At 41.3% G+C, this 7,603-nt stretch overlaps 1 long non-coding RNA gene across 1 annotated transcript; it reads right to left on the bottom strand.

Annotated features, from left to right (window-relative positions):
* Positions 1 to 1,992: 1,992 nt before the first annotated feature.
* On the bottom strand, positions 1,993 to 2,643 carry LOC308327750. Its single transcript, XR_013965212.1, has 2 exons — positions 2,465 to 2,643; positions 1,993 to 2,116 (listed from the first exon to the last, which is right to left on the bottom strand). It is a non-coding gene; the product is annotated as an uncharacterized lncRNA (long non-coding RNA).
* Between the last annotated feature and the right edge of the window lie 4,960 nt (positions 2,644 to 7,603).

Below are 7,603 nucleotides of genomic sequence, written 5' to 3'. Positions count from 1 at the left end.
CCGCCTACTGCAGGCATTACTACACTAAACAATGTTGGATTCGTAGTGCAGAATGCAGATAAGCCTATGTGTTCTTATTATAATTGTGAGTTTGTTTTTTAACATGCGCGAGAGCCGATCTACAAGCTCACAACCGTTGCACTGCGAGTAGAAAGCTGTCAAGTGAGAAGCGCAATCGCGCATGCTATAGTAATATCCTAATGAATAAATAAAAAGGTGTCGGGCTTGCAGGGGCAGTTTCTGTATGGGGAAATGCATGCATTTAGGCATACAAGTGCACTCAGCTTTTATTATATAGGCTATCATTTATTTTGTGCTGATCGACCAATATGTCATGGGGACACATGCCTACATATTTTATCTGAGATTTGGGAACAATTTATTGATTCAGCATGAAGACTAAAGCCTTCTGAATAAATCTCACGTGTATGCTTCCGCAAATGTCTCCCGTCTGGGCCGTCTCCGCCACCTAAAGACGTCCCGTGGGAATTGACGGAGTTTCCGACCAACGTACGTGAGCGTCAAGTTCACGGCCATTTCCATGAATTCCAAATTAATGTGGGAAATCCACGTAAATGCCTTTCCGCTAGCTTCACGTCATGTTATCACCGTAAACGCCGTTGTGAATCAGGCCCATTGTGTGTACTTTGGGAGCTGTCAGAAGAAGGAGGTTACAACTCCCGAAGCACCGCCCATTCACCTCGGAAAGTGACGAGTCAATATGGCGCGTCATCACGGGGGGATCTGGTCGGGCCCCCATAGGATTACATTGAAAAGTGGCTGTGGGAATTACCATATTAAACACTCTACTAAGGGAGTAAAAATATAACTTTGTTAACGACCATGAACGGGGATATTTCGGCTATCACACGTTGTGTTTTGTTAATAATTGAGCAGACCGTTTTTGCAATATTCATAGTGAAACAGGGCTAGCGTCGGTGGCTAGTTGCGAGGGGCGTGTCTTAACTCTTCTCCAGGCTGGTTACAGCGGGCCACTGAGAGGCAGCTATCCCAGAATGAGTGCTTCTCTGTGGGTACTAGTAGGCTATAAGCGGGGTGACTTGGCATGATTATTATGGAGGGTTTTTTTCTAGACAAATGTTAACATAGGATTAATACGGGACATGAAGCATATTCATGAGGGAAAGTTGATAATTAAAAGAAAGACTTTAATAACATAACGGTCCGTTTGGTTCCATTTTCCTTTACATGAAAACTTTTATATATTGCAGTCACATATGCTTGCTTAATAATATCAACGTTCCCATCTTTTATCATCTACATGCGTCTGTCTTGGTTCAAATTATACCTACTGTTGGTTCCAAGGTATAATTTGAACCAAGACCGAATATCATTACGTCGGATATGAATTGCAAAAGCAGATTGAACGCTGGCGAGCCATAGTCTCTCGAGTCTAGACAGACTGCATGTTGACTCGTGCAGATTATACATTATATACAGTATAATTGCGGGGGTGGGGGTATTGTATAATATAGGCATACTGTTAATTCAGTCAATTTCTGCAAACATAACTACTTTTAGCTGATAAAAGTTCACCAACCAACACCTCGTTCCTTTTGTTTGTCTGCTCCATTGAAGTGCAATGAAGTCCACTCCTCAGCGTGTCCTTTTTCATCAGATGATTGATTCACACACCTACCAACTGGCTGCGTTCCTAATGTTATTAATTTATCATACAATGGTAATTCTAACCATTCTATCAACGCAGTTAAAATATTTAGCTATAGGCTACAACATGAACATGATTTATGATGTACAGTAGTAGAAATAGACGACCTAGACTATAATTATGCAAGGAATAGGCTAGCTTGAAATGCCTGGTTGTTGTGCAGTGATTCTCAACATCATAGAATGTCATATACATTATTATATTCATATAGGCATTTATAGTTATGTAGGCATACGCATACCTCTTCAAGTAGAGAAATGTACATTGCTCAATGCTCAGCTTCAAATGATATTGCAACAAAATGTGAAGTATCACTTTTATTTAAAATACAAAAATATATGACGGACAATATTCTGCAGTCTCCCCGGAATCCACAGAGCTCTGGACCATGCAGGTGGCGGCGTTCATGACACAGGCAATGTCCCCCTAAATGACAAAAGACTTGATTAGAACGGTAGACTAGCCCACTGTTGGACTGGAATATATCCCACTAAATATTAATTTCATTTATGCAAAATAATCCATGTTTGGGTTGAATGAATGCATGTTATCATACACGAATGCCCCCGTCCCTACCACAATATTCCCTTTTGATTATTCAATTCTTACAGTAAATACACACTTACAGTAGCCTGATAGACATGTAAAAGGAACGCTGCATAGAATAAATTATTATCAAACCGATGCAATCGCATAACGTGCGATGCTCCACCATGTATCGGCTGGTTAGCATAGCCAAGTTGGCAACAGCTAATACTAGCAAAGTTTACTTACACGTGAAACAGTCCCGCTGGTGGCTGGAGTCTGGACAGTTACAGGAATCGGTGGCCCTTGTGTATGGAAGACTCAGCTTTTTCTTCTCCTGGCTAATCTTTATTATTTGTGCTTGTTATTAGAATAACAAGCTGCTTTCGTCCACATAATGTTGCTGCATACTGTAGTGTGTGCGCGCAGCGCCCGGCATCCTGGCAGTCGATGGGCGTGTCGAGTTAGCATTCCACCGAGACAAGATTTCGACCTCCCTTGATGACGCTGCGGTGCGCGTCATCAGGCAACCCAAAGTTTATTTCTCCAAAATGGCGGATGTCGATAATTTCAGTTGATAAAGCTAAAATATCAAATGTGGCTCCTCCCCAAAAATGTTTTTATATATAGTTGACATACTTAAGGGTTTTCTGAGAGACGTGTGTCAACAGTTTAGCAAATAAATAATATGTTACCCTCTCTTTAAATGATTCTACCGTTTCTAGAATACATTTACTTTTCACCATTTTTATTTTATTTTACAATTCATGAATATAATTTATCTTTTGCTTAGTTTTTTCAAGCACTAGGCTATAGGAAGAAGGAAGTACATGTTTCACCCTCTACAGAATATTGTGCCCTACTCCTCACAATTGCATGCATACATAGGCTACACTTGTTTTTCTCATATTCATCTAACGCAGGATTTATTTTCAAATATGTTTTAACATTGTAATTCATATTATTACCAGCACTTTCAATTTCCCTTGATAGCTTTTCCCTCAGTTCCTTTTCCTCCTGTTTCTTTCTGAAATGACTTTGTTTTGCATATAGGCCTATACTTTTCTTTTTCAGGGAAAAACCATTCACTATAGCAAGTTCCCAAACTTGTTCATGCCAAGGAAAGGACCCCCAAATTGACACTTATTAGCCCACGGACCCCCAATATGAAAAATATGCCAGGGACTAGCAGTGATTCTCAAACTGTTTCATTTCAAGGACCCCCCCCTCCCAGAGACACTCCTGTGCATGCTGACTTTCATTCTCCCTGGGTCACTCAAATACAGACCCTCCTGAGTCCCTTGCCCAAGGGAAACTATCCCTGTGGCAATTGTGCTCAGTGCAGCAATACCTTTAAGGGTGCTTTTTTCACTCATCCCCATACAGGCAAGAAGTTCAAATTTCAGAGTATAATCACTTGTATTTCCATGTGGTCTATATGATCCGTTGCCCATGTGGATTGGCCTATGTGGGCAAAACCACTAGACCGCTCAAGCAACGAATTAGTGAACATAAGAGCTCCATTCTGAGAAACGACCGTGATTACCCTATTGCTGTCCATTTTAATGACTCTAGACATGACATTTCTTCTTTTCGTTTTATGGGTATAGAACAAGTTCGCCTGCCCAACAGAGGCGGTAACCATGACCTGTTACTCAAACAACGTGAAGCATATTGGATCCATACCCTTCAAACCCTTCATCCAAAGGGGCTCAATGATGGACTGTTACTAAATGTGTCCCCCCCCCCCTATACGCTATTTACTAATACGTAAAATATATAAGCACTTTAATTCAGAACTTCTTGCCTCGTTGAGTGAATTTGGTTTGTGTATATATATTCTATGTATTTTCCACTCTGTCTGTACGTCATGAGAGCAGGACCTGGTGACTTTTGTCTCTTATTGTTGACTATGTTGATTTCCTAATGTATTTGTACAACCATTAGTCTTTACATCTTTTCTCGTATAATGTAAAAGTTATTTGGGGTCCTTGTGCCTTTAAATGATGTCAGCAAATTGAGGATCATCACAAGCTGTACCTCTTCCTCTAATTAGACTCTGTCTATTGTGATTGGTTGATTCTTTTTAAAACGTTTGTATATTACAATTTACAATTTAGGCATTTAGCAGACGCTCTTAATCCAGAGCGACTTACATTAAGCACGAACAAAAAGCATGGGAATACATCACATAAAGACATTTATCATGAAACATGCGTAGCTAAGAAAGTAACAGTGGAATATCTATAATGAAACTATACATATAAGCTATACATCTATACTACTATGCTACACATATGTACTATAACGTGCTATGACTACATACAATGCACTTATGCTGTCTACATAACATGCTATAAGTCTGTATCAAATGCTATCTAAGTCTACAGAATTGCTATCTAAGGGGGTGGGGTAAGTGCTATGGGCCATGATGGAGTCTGAAAAGGTGGGTTTTCAGACTACGGCGGAAGATTGGGAGTGATGCTGCAGTTCTGACTGCAATGGGAAGTGCATTCCACAGTTTTGGAGCCAGAAGGGAGAAGAGTTTGGGACGTGTGGAGCGTTGTCCCGGCGTTTTTAGTGAGGGTACTTCCAGCTTCCCTGCGTTGGCTGATCTGAGTGAGCGGGAGGGTTTGTAGGGTTCGATCATACTTGCAAGATATGGGGGAGCCATACCTTTGGTTGCTTTGAATGCCAGCATCAGAGTTTTGTATTCTGTTATATAAGTAACTCTGTTAAAATGATGTGTTATGCCTGAGAAAGGTCCGGAGGGACCGAAACGTTGCTTCATTAAATAAGACAATACTCTTGTGCCGAGCAGGTACACAGTGTGCGGGTGTACCTTATTGCTTTCAAGGACCCCAAGTTTGACATGCATTACGGACCCCCATTTAATGGAATTTCTATCTCTGGGACCCCCAATTTATATTGTAAAATCGATGTTAGTTTAACTCTGACAGTGTACAAATGGAACTATGTCCCGTTAGTGGGTCCATTTGGTTCCATACACTATCAGAGTTACAGATGGGTTGGCTTTTATTTTGTATTTAATTTGAATTATGAAGTGAATCTCACTTCAATTCAAGTGAGATTTGAGTTTTGTTATTGTATATTTAGTTGTATTATGGTTAAAACTTTGAGAGCTTCTGCTCTGTCTGCACAGCAAACAAGACCTGCTGTGTTGTGGGGTAGCTGCATGTGGAAAGCCTGATCCAGTCTACAGCCCGCCATGGACAGTGACTATCCGAGGGGGGCCCTGAAATACAAAGGAACGTGATTAATATCTCATTTACTGGTATGTAGGCACTAGGCCTACACCACGTACGCACGCGCGCGCACACACACACACACACACGTCACATTTATTAACGTCAGAACGAAATTAAGGAAGGATCAGCTGTTTGCGATCACTTTATAAATGCCGGGGCGACGTGGGTGTACTACGAAACCCACACTCGAATTTGGGGCAGATTTTACACTCAATTGATAAATGAGGGCCTTAGTGTCTTGCTCAAGGACACAGAATGGGAGACCTTCCATTACCCAGGTGGCCTACTCTACCGAGCTCCTGAGCCACTGCCGCCCAAAAACATGAATATTCTAAAATGAATGATGATCTGATAATTTAGTATAGCATACATAATGTCCTGTCATTTTATCATATATCATGCAACACAACATGCAGAGTTGTCAAAATATTAATATTACATTTACAGTTTCATATTGATATTTGATATTTTCACCTGGCCAACTTGTATAATTCCTGCATACGTTACTGGCGTGTCACTGCAATGTTTTAATAGCCCGTTAGTAACAGCACGTCCTCAGCAGGACTTTTACATTCTTGTTGTGTTCATATAGTTTTAACCCTGTTGCATTATGTGGTACTTTAGCTATTGAAAAATAGAGCTCTTCTATTTTTGAAAAATCATGAAAATGTTTGAATATATTCTTTCAGAGTGAATGTTTTTAACTAAAATCTTTTCTTCTGGGGGGTCCCTGGAACAACATATTTTCAGATGGGGGTCGGCGGCCAATTACATATATTTTTGGGGGTCCTTGACATAAAAAGCAAAGCTTTTGCACACCTACAGGCGACAGGTGCGTATAGGAGATGGTACGACGCCCGATAATGAAAAAGGAACAAACACTGTCTTCAAATGCAGTGAACCAACTTTAATAGGGAAACAGCAACGTTTCGGCCTATGCGGCCTTCATCAGGCTATCTTTGAGGTCCTTGACATGACATTTTTTGAGAACCACTGATATAGAAACATGGGTTTTCAGAAAACTGTCAGGATTTTGGAAGGCATTTGTAGAATCGATCTCAGGTCTAAATGGGTTAAGCAGACTTATTTCAAGATGCTCCACTGTTTGTGTTCATACAGTCTTATAGTAAAGTGTCACCTGCACTAACCATGCAGCCAAACCAGCCAAATCCAGATGAGCATGAAGAGACCACACGCCGCTCGAGCTGTGAAGATCAGAAGACAAGATAAGTGCTTCACGCCTTCCATTAGACTAGTAGACCACACACACACACACACACACACACACACACACACACACACACACACACACACACACGCGCGCGCACGCACTGCAGACAGACACGCAGGCTGTCTGTTTGACAGTGAGGGAAGAGGACAGGGGGATAGTCACTGAGTAGAGGAATTATACAGAAGAGAGAGGGTAGACTACTAGACTGTATCGCCATTGTGTGATATATGGACCCTGAGTCTGTACTAAAGATAGAATAACAAATGTCTTGCCTATAATGACAAACCCGAGGCTATGTTCATTGGAGATTGACAGTAATGTTAGTATTAGTAAATAACTAAATAGTAGTTTTGGAAAAATGGAAACTTGTCAACTGCAGGATGTGGTTAGAGACGTCATTTCTCATAGATCTGCTGTGTTTTCCTGTAAGTGAAGATGTTATCTTCTGATTTAGAATGAGTGTGTTGGCCTAAAAATAAAAATAAGATCCTACAGATAAAGGCCAATGCACACCTCATAAGGTTGTTGACTGCAGGTGTGTACTGCGTAGGACAAAAGTGCATTTAGGGAATCTTTGAAAAGCAGAAAAGCACACTGTCGGAAACTTGGCAAAAATGTTGCCCTTTACTCCGTCCTGATGAAGGTCTGACGACCGAAACGTCGTTTAATAAGGAGCAACAAACAATGTGTCAAAAGTGGACCATCTATCCACAAATGCTTCAAATTAGACACACGCGTTCCTCCACTCCACCACGGGGAGTGCAGTGCCCGGCCTTGAGTCGGTCTGACCCACAGTTTTCCAGAACCGCCACTAAAGGCTAGCTCTGCCCAGGCTCTGGACAGGGCCGCCGCCTATGCGTGTATATGCCTTTTTATCATCTGTCCAAT

Source organism: Protomyctophum bolini (assembly GCF_963924005.1).
Source record: "Protomyctophum bolini genome assembly, chromosome: 14".
Lineage (NCBI taxonomy): Eukaryota > Metazoa > Chordata > Actinopteri > Myctophiformes > Myctophidae > Protomyctophum > Protomyctophum bolini.
This window is presented reverse-complemented; position numbering and strand designations above follow the sequence as displayed.